The sequence below is a fragment of the Somniosus microcephalus genome, chromosome 6, assembly GCF_052327205.1.
Source record: "Somniosus microcephalus isolate GS21.2 chromosome 6, FLI_Smic_1.0, whole genome shotgun sequence".
In the NCBI taxonomy this organism is placed as follows: Eukaryota; Metazoa; Chordata; class Chondrichthyes; order Squaliformes; family Somniosidae; genus Somniosus; species Somniosus microcephalus.
The window spans coordinates 165,828,336-165,841,773 of NC_140992.1; the positions used below are offsets into that span (position 1 = coordinate 165,828,336).

At 40.1% G+C, this 13,438-nt stretch overlaps 1 pseudogene; it reads left to right on the forward strand.

The window, feature by feature from the left end:
- Positions 1–549: 549 nt before the first annotated feature.
- Positions 550–11,559, forward strand: LOC147116182 (uncharacterized; annotated as a pseudogene).
- Positions 11,560–13,438: the final 1,879 nt, after the last annotated feature.

The window sequence follows — 13,438 nt, forward strand, 5'->3', positions numbered from 1 at the left end:
ATCTACAGAGTTTTTTCCAGCGGTTTTCCAGTTATCTCCTCTTCCATAATCGAACCGTGCTATCAAGTCAGGTAATTGGGAGACTATGCCCCCAATCCATGGGCTGTGCTCGCTTCCAAAACGTCTTTGTTACATGATTCAACCCGACAGATAGGGTCTTTACTAATCAAGCGATGATTTGCAGGTTAACAATGGACCGAGTAAACCGATACTGCAGCACAATTAGCTCCACAATCACTGAAGATATGCAATATTTGTCCTTCGTGGCAGGTGAAGGAAAGATGAATTATTGACTTTGTAGCTCATGTACACTTTTATTAAGATATACATACAACCTCCCGGTTCCTGTTAGCATTTCTGCTAACAGCAACACCCGCAGAACTTACTCTAAAGGTCATGAATTTCTCCATTTCGCAATTAGAAGTAACGTGATATCTGCCGTCACAGATAAGTATGAGATTATATTGGATACACAGCCACCCATTCCAAATCTTCATCCATTGCACTGTCGTTCGCAACCTGTGATCGACTGTATTTACGTTGCCCGATATGTTTATGAGTCGGTCATTTTGGGGCATGTATTTCCTGTACATTTCTTACCCAGGTAGGCTTTTATTTTTGTTATTAAATATTAACCTTTCCTGTAGAAGATATAACACAGGAAGTCGATCTTATGAGTTAATGTACACCGGAACAATGTTTTTGCTGGTTTAATTTAATATAATTTTATCATGTAATGTGTTCTTTGAAGGAAGGAAAATATCTGTTTGAGAAAGGTAACGTTATTTATGATCATTCCACGCGAAAACCCTTTCAGCAACTGGAGAATAGCCATATAGGAGTTACATTCAATTGCTAATGTATCAATGAACTGGACGCACAATGTTAATTGGTGGTGCAGATCGCCTTCCCTTATTATGAATTGTTTAACACGATTGGCTTCTTTTGTTGATAGTTGCTGTTGACACTTTTGGTAAGTTGACTGCGGGCATTGTACAAATGGAGGCGCTCAGAGGTACAAATTCTACTTTGCAATGCCCTTTCCTCTTCGACTTCGACCATGCAAACGTAGACGTGTACTGGTGGAGAGAGGTTAAGGATACCATCCTGCAAGAAGATAGCAGAAAGCTGTTTGAAGTAATGAAAGGCGGCGCCAACCTTCACCAATGATTGTGAGGTTCCCGGACGCCGGAACATGTCGGTGTGTAGCCAAAGATCGGGATGAAACGGTTGGAAAATGAACTCGACTAAAACTTGTTGTGTATGGTAAATGTCAGTTGAACTGGAATCGTGGTGTTTACTTGGTGTCCATATTAATACTGCGCTTAACAAGACATTCTAATAGGGAAATTCTCTGTTTATACAACAGTACAGCTTTCTACTTGTTTATAACGACACGGGCTCAAGAGTAAGGACACTTTCCCACTTCCAGAGTCTTTGAAAAGTGTGACAACTGGCCTATATCAAGGTAAGTGAAATCAAGACTGGGTACTAAAATGTTTCGTTCTAATTTTAGCACTAAATGTAAGGACGAAAATCTTGTGCTTATTTGAAATGTAATAAACGTTTAAAGACCCAGTGCTTTATTTTGAAAGAAAAGGATAGAAGATTTCCCATTCCGATTATTTACATGGCGCGCTTCCTGTTTTCGGGATCCAGATAAACTTCCTGAACCGCTGTTCAGTGGAACAGCCGAGACGTAGATGATAACACGGGAACCGTCGTGCAGACATCAACGCGAACAACTTATATTTATATTGCATCTTTAACGTAATAAAACCCTTTCTGTCAAAAAGAAGAAAATGTTCGCCATGTAAAAACAAACCTCTGCCTGTATTATTGCAACAATTCAAGCGCAACATGGCGCTTATAGATATTAATAATAATAAACCCAATGTTGGCAATCACTATTGTTAAATATAAAAGTGATAGGTGAATAACGATGGGTAGGGAATTCGGAAAATAATGCCTCTAGATACCGTGCAGAAAACATTAAAATGGGCTCCAGTCAGGGCAAATAAATAATTTCGGTCCAACTACGTTGCCCTGACTAGGGTACTGGGTAAGGCAAACAAAGAGTTGATTGGTCCATTTTTGATTTTTTTTGTGTAGCTGTCCCCGCTCCCCTGAAGATTTTATGCATACCATTCAAAGGGGCTTCATCTGTTTCGCTCAGACTCCAGTGCAGTACGGCTGCTTTTTATCCGAACGACTTTAACCTCACCTGGCATAAAAATGGTACCAAAATTATGGCGGGATTTAGAACTGAACAGCAGACAAAGACAGAGGGTCTATATGAAGGTATCAGCTCCTTAGAAGAGACTCAACCAATTGAGCGCGGCACAGTTTATACCTGTAAAATATATCAAGTTTCGCACTCGATTCCAGCAAATGTCAGCTACACTGTTGGCAACGAAGGTAATATGATCGCACATGTGCTACTTTTATGTTGTTTATTCCCAAGGGCATCAAGCTGCCATTGCAGACATCGGACAAATATAAGAAAGAGTGAGGTGTTTACTGCAACTGATTTCCATATGATTATGCCATCTTCGAACACCACAATTAGCTCAGAAATGTGTGCAGCAATAATATAGCAGGGGTAATGTGACGAGAAGGATTCAACTAGCGAAACTTAATTTAAGGGAAGACTGCTAATGGAAGTTTAAACAGGCAAAATACCAACATGTATGGAGTGCTGAAAACAGAGGATGTACCTAACAGTGAAGAAGACTGCAGAAAATTTCAAGACGATATGGACACCAAGGCAGATTTGGCAGAATCATCTCGGATGAAATTGCATGCAAAGTGGTATGATGTATTAACTTTTAGTAGCAGAAATGAAAGCGGGTACGCCCTAAATGTAAAATCATTCAAATTAATTCAATAAAACTCCGATTTAGGGTTCAGATTTTAGCAATGAGGACTTAGGGTAATGCTGAGCCGAAACACATCGACGGCTACACTGCATTCAGAATATTGTGTGTATATTTGGACAATTTACTTTCTGAAGAATGTCAAAAATATAGACACATACAAAATATTTTTACTATGGTCGTATCAATGCTGTGGCATTTCAATTAGAAAGGGAAACAAATAGAGAATGAGGGGCTATATATAACAAATTGAGATGATCGAGATTTTCAATGAGCTAGACCAGATACATTTAAAAAAAACTATTTTCTGTTCAACGAATCGCTTACCCGATGGCATAAACTTAACATCATCACCAAAAGGAGAAAGGGAGTAGAAATTATTTGTTTATAGCGACACCAAGTGTGATGTTCTCCACTGCTGTAAGGAGCAGGACGGTTCATAATTTTCAAGTGTCTCTTGATTCTCTCTCAATTCCAGCTAGTCTCAGCTAATCTGTTAACAAGAAATGCAATTTTACATCACACACCACAATGGGATCATTTTATATTCACAATAAACAATCTTCGATTCCAGCTGAGGTATAAATATGATAGTTGCTTGCCACAACTACCTACTATATTCTCCTTTCTTAAACAAATCTTGATTTTAACCCTACTCAAATTAAAGAAGTGCCGCTACGGACCATCCACTGAAATTTCCGCGAAAGTACTCCTGCAGGACATAGAGGAATGACATGAAGTGCGACAAATGGCCTTCTTTATGACGTTAGGTCTGGTGGTCTGACAAACCCTATTTATACTGATCAAAAGTCATCTGAGTCACTTCCAAATTAGCTCTTGCAGCATATCAGATGCCTGAATAAATGTGCTTTAATTTGTACTATTGCACATTTAGCAGAAAGTTCATAAATGCGACCGATCTGAGAAATAGTAACTCCGAAAACAGCAGCTGGAAGGTTCGTCATGGAAAAAATGTGAAGACTTTTAAGCAGTTTACTCTTTTGGAACCAGGAAACGTTAGCAGGTTCTATTTCAATTTAATATTTATCGATTGTGTTCCATTAATTAGCTGTGATAATCTCTGTTCGATTTGTAAATGAGCTTTTAAAGATTTCTTGTGCTCATGGTGTCTAGCGATGTATTAATTATTCTCTTTTGATTTTATTTATATTACCGCTAAAATAAACGAAGATAGACAATCTTTCCAAAGATTTGACGATTTCCTGACACATAACAATCAGAGGAAGTCTTGTCCCAATCTGCTTTAATTTTAAAATATTTAAAGTTAAAGCAGTTCTGTTATACAAAACAGAAAGATATAATCATAAAGCATTAAGTGGAAATTTTTTCATTAGTTGGGAAGAAAAAATCTCATCCGATTAGTATGGCTTTTGGTAATCATTGATTACCTTATATAATTTTGATATTATCACGCTGTTATTCCATTCCACATGATTTATCGATCCACCGTGGGGATATTGGTAATTATTCTACTAATGATAATCACCCTCCACCACATTAAACCAGATAACTTCTACAGGTAAGATAATTGTATTCTTAAACAACATTTGTCAATTGATAACATGGAAAGAGCACAAATGCTAATGAATTGGAGAGATTACTACTCAATAAAAACATAATCATGAAAAGCCTGAAACTATGAGAACATCCAGGAAGAGATATCAGGGCAGCAGTTTAATGCAGATTTAACACAGCAGCTGAAATCGGCCTTCACTGTATTCTCAGTTCCTCAATGGGTCACGTCTTATATACATAGAATGATACAGCAGAGAAAGAGGCAAATTCTGCCCATAGATCTGTTGCGGGCTCTTGAAAAATGCTATCCATTTACTCCCAGTCGTCTGCTCTTTTACCGCAGCCCTGTATTGGATCCCTTTTCAAGTATTTATCCAATTCCACCTTGATAGTTACGATTGAATCTGCTTCCGCTGCCCTTTTAGGCAATGCATTCCACATCATAACAACTCGCTGCCGAAAATTTCTCGTCATACCACGCTGCTTCTTTTGCCAATTATGTAAAATCGTAATTACCTGGTTAACGACCCTCCTGCCAGTGGAAGAAGTTGCAGCTCATTTACAAATTTTGAACACCTCTATTAAATCTCCCGTTAGCACTCTCTGCTCGAAGAAGAATGAAGCTAGCTTCTTTAATCTCTCCACATAACTGAAGCCCCTCACCCCTGGTGCCACACTCGCAAACCTCGTCTGCCCCTTCTGCAAGGCCTTAGCATCCCGGCTAAAGTGTGGTGTCCAGAATTGTACATATTACTCCAGCTGAGACGCAACCAGTGATTTATAAAGTTTTAGTATAACTTCCTTGCTTTTGTACTATATGCCTCTATTCATAAAGCCCATGATCCTGTATGATTTTTACCAGCTTCATCAACTTCTCCTGCCACACATCTTTCTCACAAATTCGCTGTGCACCATTCATAATATCCCAATTTCTCTATTAAATTTCAGCCTTAACTTATTCTTGGTTTTCAATTATTCTGGACGGAACTCTTTCCAATGCCTAAATTCCATTTCAACTTACAATTCGCTTCAGGGCATATATTGGTCCCAACGTTCCACAGGCCTACGACCTTTCTTGCACTGTAGGTTTGGGGGGAGGAGTATCGGTGAAAAGAATATAAACTTGCAGAAATTGCGAAAATGTTCATTTGTACCGTTTCCCTTGGAATTATCTTGGTGCCCCACCGATGTAAGGAATGGTGTTACTAGAATCTGATTAACAAACGCTTCCAAGCATGGGAGTTTGGCAAGGGCTCTCCTAAGTCTGCCGTTTCATTTGAGCAGGAGACTAGGTAAAGAGACCACGAAAAACGCTGTACTTATGGCGGAACAGCGAGAGAGCTCGAGTGGAATATGAAGATCATAATAAAAAAGCACATTTCATTGCGATTATACATAGCAATTTTGATTAACGGTTGAATTTAGTCTTTAACTCGATCTCCCAGGGAAAACCCCACCGGATGGCATGCACAGGGAGAAATGCGAAAGAGATAACATTCTGTCCAGAAATTCCTCTCGGGTGGTGGCGCAATATGTGCGGTATCGGACCGACCCTCTTTTTGCCGCAGCACCTTATATTCTGTTCCTTTGACTGCAACGGAATTGAATATCAGCTGCCGCGTGTAACAGGCAGCCGATCCGATACCCGCCATTTGGCGCCATCACCCGAGACGAATTTCTAGGCCTTTAGGTTTAGGTTTGGCCAACTTCAAGGAGATCAGACCGAGACTGCCTAAATTAAACAGGGCAATCTATTAATGGGTCAAAAGACAGAAGATCAGTGGGAGGTGTGCAAAAAAGAATTTAGCGTAATATAAAACCAGTTTATACCATTAAGGAGCGGTTTATACCCCTAAAGAGTGACAAATCCCCCAGACCAGCTGTTTTTCACCCCAGGGTTTAAAAGGAAGTAGATGAGAGCATTGCAAAGGCCGGAAATATTATCGTATACATTTGACGCGATTCAAGAACTGTTCCTTTAGATTGGAAAATTGAACATGTTACTCCGCTATTATAAGAACATAAGAACATAAGAAATAGGAGCAGGAGTAGGCCAATCAGCCCCTCGAGCCTGCTCCACCATTCAATAAGATCATTGCTGATCTGATCCTAACCTCAAATCTTCTATCACTCTCCATCTACCTGAACCCATGTGATCTCCCGGGAGAGGCGAAAAACCAGATAAAAAACCCAATGGCCAATTTGGGCGAAAAAATCTGGGAAATTCCTCTCTGACCCCTCTAGGCGATCGAAACTCGTCCAGGAGATCACTTTGTCCCTATATTTTCTACAGTACTTACCTTCTGTAAAGGCGATCTCCACCGCAGCCAGGAACAGGAATAAAACCATCTCCTGAAATCTAACACAGAATTAGAACACAAGAAGTAGGAGCAGAACCAGGCTACACGGCCCCTGGGCCCACTCCACTACCCACAGGGCCATGACCATTCCAGAACTAGACTCATGTCCAATTTCCTGCCCGCTCCCTGTAACCCGTAATTCCCTTTACTTCTAGGAAACTATCTATTTCTGTTTTACATTTATTTAATGATGTAGCTTCCATAGCTTTCTGAGGCAGCAAATTCCACAAACCTACCACCCTCTGAGTGAAGAAGTTTCTCCTCATCTCAGTTTGGAAAGAGCAGCCCCTTATTCTAAGATTATGCCCCCTAGTTCTACTTTCACCCATCATTGGGAACATCCTCACCGCATCCACCTGATCAAGCCCCTTCGCAATCTTATATGTTTCAATAATATCGTCTCTCATTCTTCTGAACTCCAATGAGTAGAGTCCCAATCTACTCAACCTTTCCTCATATGACCACTCCCTCATCCCGGGATTAACCGAGTGAACCTTCTTTGTACTGACTCGAGAGCAAGTATGTCTTTTCTTAAGTATGGACACCAAAACTGTATGCAGTATTCCAGGTGCGCTCTCACCAATACCTTGTACAACTGCAGCAATACCTCCCTGTTTTTATATTCTATCCCCCCAGCAATAAAAGCCAACATTCCATTGGCCTTCTTGATCACTTGCTGCACCTGCATACGAACTTTTTGAGTTTCGTGCACCAGGACCCCCAGGTCCCTTTGTACTACAGTACTTTCCAATTTCTTGCCATTATGGTAATAGAAAGTTGAGAGAGGGAACGCACGGTATTCTACACCAGTTAGCCTTACATCTCTTGTTCGGTAAATTACTGGTGTCTCTAACTAAGGATAGAGTGACGATGTTCAGCTGATAACATATTTGTAAAGGGCAATTGAAGCCTGACGAATCTGATTGTATTAGTTGAAGAAGTGACTGAAGTAGTAAACAATTAATGTCAATGGATGTTATTGATATGGACATTGAGAAGGCCTTCGATACAATCCTTCATAAGAGATTGCTAGCTAAATTGAAGCTCATGGAAAAGAGGACAAATTATTGACCTGGTTAGGAAATCGGTTGAGCGGCAGGAGAGAGAGAGCAGGATTCATCGGCAGATAATCTAATTGGCAGGATGTGATGAGTGGCATCCCACAGGAATCTGTGTTGGGTCCTCAACTATTCACGACTTAGTTGACGGGATAGAGAGCCACATATCCAAGTTTTCCGATTACAAATAGATAATCGGGATTGTTATCAGTGTAGGTAGAAGCATAACATTACAATGGGATATTAATAGAATAAGTGCATGGGCAAAATTCTGGCAAATGTATTTCAAAATCGGCTAGTGTGAAGTCGTACACTTTGGACCTTAAAAGGATAGAACAGAGTAAATTCTAAATGGCGAAAAGCTCGAAGCAGTGGAGGCCAAAGTAGAATTAGGGGTCCATGTACATGGAGCATTAAAATGTCATGGAATGGTACATAAAATCATAACGGCTAATGGAATGCTAATTTTTATATCTAGAGGACTAGAATACAAGGGGTTAGAATTGATGCTACAGCCATACAAATCCCTGGTTAGACTACACCTGGAGAACTGTGTTCAGCTCTGGGAACCACATTTTAGGGATGATCTATTTGTCTTGGAGCGAGTGCAACGAAGATTTGCCAGCATGATACCTGGACTCCAAGGGTTAACTTACAAGGAGCTATTACTCAACATGTGTTTTATTCCGTGGAAATTAGAAGGTTAAGTGTTGATGTCATCGAAGATTTCAAGATATTATGCGGCACTGATAGGGCAGATAGAGAGAAAATATTTACGCTGATTGAGATATCTAGGACTAGGGGATACAGCCAAAAATATAGAGCCAGGTTTTTCAAGAGTGAACTTAAGAAACACTTGTCAACGCAAAGGTTGGAAGATATTTGTTATTCTGTTCTGCAAATGAGAGCTGATGCTGTTCCAATTGTTAGTTTTAAATCTGAAATTGATAGCTTGCTCATAACCAAAGGTATTAAGGCCTATGGGGCAAAGGCACGTATAAGATATTATGTCACATGTTTTCACCTGAGTGCCAGAACAGGCTCGAGGAGCTAAATGGCCTACTCTCTGTTTCCCCTGCGTTCTGCCATCTCCTGCCACTGGAGGTCAGGAATTATAGGACCTTTCGTGAAATTATAGGACCTTTCTGTCATGAAATTTCAAATCAATTGTACACTGTTCTTAAAGTGAAAAAGTTTGTGGAAGAATAATCCACTGTCACTGATTTTGCCGTCAGTGGCAAAGGGATGATTCTCACCGTTCGTTCAGTTAACCGCTGCCCATAGAATTTACCTGGGTTTTTGAATGGCAACTTACGGTATTTAGAGATCATTTTCAGAGCAGTGCCCTCTAAAGAGGATCGGTGGTATATGGGTCAAGCAACAGCGTGTCTCTTCAATCAGATTGAAGACTCCTAACTGAAGCACGCAGAATCAAAACAAGGAGGTATCAATTAGAATATTTAATTCAATCAACAATCACATACAGAAAGCGAAATAAAGGGAGGGAAATAAATATGAGATTAAGAGAAAGAGAGAAAAGAGACGGAAAAAGGTTAACCAAATATTTTTTTAGAAAAATCTCGAACAATAATTAATTCTGAAGGAATGAAACCCCACACTTATAAAATTAAATCCTCAGAGACAAAGAGTTTGTTTAGCAGTAATTAAGACTTATCATGCCGTTAAAGATTCTGTTATCCAGATGCACAGCCCTAACTATTCCTGCTGTGTTACTTGGGTAAGTCAGGCAAATTCTCGCCTTCATGCGTGTTGGCGAGGTACAGGTGTAGCGAAGCCTATGCTTCCCTTCACCAATACACCAAGATATCTCGAAATGAAGTGTGGAATAGATTCCCCGATATAGAGCGGATTTAAAAGATAATGAGTGCCTCGTTAATTGTGCCACACAAAACTAAATATTTTAAACGATTATAATAATAGACTTATCAACAGGACGTAATTGGCAGAGTCAGGGAATCGCTGTTTGATTTGACTGTCTGAAATATACAATAAACAGAAGAGATCGATTATTTCCAGCCGATTGTTTGCTGATGAAAACCAGAGACCTAGAGTGTTCCAAGAATTCAGATGAAAAGTCAATACCAAAGTAGTGAAGAGAGTCACAGTTTACAGCGCCACTGGTTAGGCTGGATCCTGGAAACGGCCGCGATACCATATGTCTTCAATGGGATATGGAATGCACACCAATGTTTGCAGAGAAACTGATTTGTCCATAGTTAAGTAAAAAAGGACAGTCACGGACATTCTGCCAGCGTATGGAAGTTATGCACAATGTGATGCAAGAAGATTTAGATGGGTTTTCTTTTTATTCTCTATCAGCAAATGTTACTTTTCAATAAACTGGCTGCTAATGTCACGCCTACACTGAAACGTATGTAACAATATCAATACTTTAACTGAAAGAAAATTGATCCAATACATCATTACACTAAAATCAATATACAGCATACTTAAGGGGACTTTGTAACATACAGTTGCAGGGTGAGTATTTTGCGAAGTTTAGTCAGAAAAGTGGATGACTACGAATAGATTTATGAAATTTCCAAGAAGTAAAAAAGTTAAATGTTAGAACTTCACAAGCCGAAGGGAACACCGCCTTGGAGACGTTCTCGTATCAATGTTACCCTATTACAGAGACGAGTGGCCTATGGTTGGAAGCATTCCTATTTATGTGCAAGTAGGAATATAATGCAGGTGTCGTTGTTGGTAAAGCTACAGAATCGTTGAATATTTGGCTAAGGCACACCTCCACGTAGATAAAATGGTATAATACCAGGTTTTTGAATGGCTGAATCTACAATAAATTTTCATTCAGCATAGTCAACAAGCAGTGCAGTGTTTAATTTCAAAATTGATGTCCCTGCGAGCAACATAGGTACAAATAGTGATGCATAGATTAAAACATTTAATAAGGGTGTGTCAAGGTGTGTGGATTGATTGGGGAATGCCAATTTAAATATGCAGATTAGGTGTAAAAAGATGAAAGGATGTAATGGGAATAACGTTATTAATCAGCAAGTGTCAATCAGTAGTCCATCAAATGTTCTAAAATAGTAGGGTAATCATGAAATTTGTTTCGATTGGCATTATATGATTGATCTGACTGCCGGCCGATGCTACAGGGCAACTAGGTTGCATTTCCTCTCCTTTGAGCCCAGTGAACACTTAACTCGTGCGCGCAAAATATACGATTAATTGTTAAGGCTCGTTGGGGGAAATTGTGACTTTTTGTGTTATCGTAAAACGGACGGATTCATGGAAATAAAAATCGGGAGATATGTACAACGGACGGCTGAGTGGATAACGCACATTTTACACTATCAACTCCGTCGGTGGCGAAACACATACTTGGACAGTTTGGGAGTAGGAAAGCTAGCCATCGCTAAAGTCTCATGAGGACATGTTTTCTAAGCGTGGCTTATGCTGGCTAGAGATTAGAACGTTGAGGGCTTATCTACTGGAACTGTTTAAAAAGATCAAGTAATTCGCCAGTGCAGATAGAGAGCAGGTGCTATTTTCTCTTGTGGAGGAATCTAGAACAAGATAAGGTCTTAAAATCGTCAGACATGCCTGCAAAGTTGTATCATGCGTTTTCGTTGTACTATCGGTAAATGATCTGCCGTGTATTTCTAGTACTTCCTTTTTTAAGTGAAATTTGAAGCTTTTTTTTTCCTGTTTTATTATAGGACGGAAAGTCAGCTTAGCTAGAGAAAATATTGTGGCCTCACAACTGCGAGTACGTTGGGCCATGGGTGAAAAGCCAATAGCTGCAAACATCTAACCAGTTACTCAGCTAGCTATTCTGAGTGCACTGTATTGCAGTGTGTCGGTGCACAGAGGTTGGAGGGGGTGACAGCTAAAGAGCTGTATATTTCTAAGATTGGCGGCCAGTTTTGAAGTGGCTTTGACGCGAAGAAACAGAACGAGATGCTATGGTAATGGACAAGGCCTGAAATTGGACTTACATAACTGCAGCTGAATTGTCTTTTGAAAGCGATTTACAACTGCACTTTTTGTGAGGATTCTCCCGATCTCTTGCCTCGGAGATGAGGGAATCCACCGAGATACGGCATACTTCAGAAACTTAGCAAAAATGTTATCTTTAACATGAAATATCTTCCATATGTTTTCCTGCTAACTTATGATCAAATCAGAAGGTTTTTCCAATAAGTGAATGTCATAACATTTATTAAAATAAGATAGTGTAGGGACGCTTGTGTTTTTGTGACTAATGTAAATGTAATAAACGTGTCCAAATACCCGCAGCGAAATCGACCTGTGGAAAACCGTTGATAACTGTTCCTTTATATAAAACATTTCACTATTTTATATATTGGAATACCACTTCTGCTCCAATGTAATGTCAATCAATAAAACGAGCTGTGTTTTTTCCTGTTTTAAATATCAACCATTGTTGGGGTCTATGTGAGAAACGCAAACATGGTCGAAAAAAACATCAAGTTTTACTGCTTTAAAAATGAAGACGCCTTGAAAATTTATCGATAACAACTGGAATCCAATCGTGAACCCACAGAACACGAGTGCAATCACCAGGCGAAGCGGCGACGACAATTGGTAACGGCCGTTTTCGCAGTTTTTCTTTTTACCTTCCCCAGACGTTAGCGGAAAGTATGGTGATAGTCCAACGGGTGTGAAACCCTGGTTAATGACCGGCATGCCTTAATTTTTCTTGCAGGACCTCAATCTACCCAATTTTCCGTGGGTTTTCCTCCAATCTTCCGCCATAACTTTGGTTGGCCGCACGTTGTACACCTGGCTTGATTTTCCTTTCATAAGAACATATGAAATAGGAGCAGGGGTAGGTCATTTGGCCCCTGGAGCCTGCTATGCCATTTAATAAGATCATAGCTGATCTGATCTTGGGCTCAGCTCCATTTCCCTGCCCCTCCCCATAAGCCTTCACTCACTTATTGTGCAAACATCTATCTACTTCAATATTAAATATATCCAATGACGCAGCTTCCACCGCTCTCTGGGGTAAAGAATTCCACACATCTACGACCCTCTAAAAGGAGAAATTCCTCCTTTAAATGGGCGACCCCTTATTCTGAAACTACGCCCCTATTTTTGATTGCCCCATGAGGGGAAACATCTTCTCTGCATCTACCTGCTCAAGCTTTCTTCACAAGTCGACCCCATCATCTTATGAATCAACTTCGTGAACCATCTCTGAACTGCCTCCAACGCAAGAATATCCCTCCTTAAATAAGGACACCAATATTGTACACAGCACTCCAGGTGTGGTCTCACCAATAACCTGTACAGTTGTAGCAGCACTTCCCTGCGTTTATACTCCAAACCCCTTGCAATAAAGCCCAACATCCATTTGTCTTCCTGATTACTTGCTGTACCTTCATGCTAACATTTTGTCTTTCATGCACAAGGACCCCCAGTTCCGTCGGTACTGCAGCATTTTGTAATCGCTCTCCATTTAAATAATAATTAGCTTTTTTATTTATCCTACCAAAGTGGATAACCCCACATTATGCTCCATCTGCCAAATGTTTGCCCACTCACTTAGCCTGCCTATATCCCTTCATAGGTTCATTGTGTCCTCTTCACAACT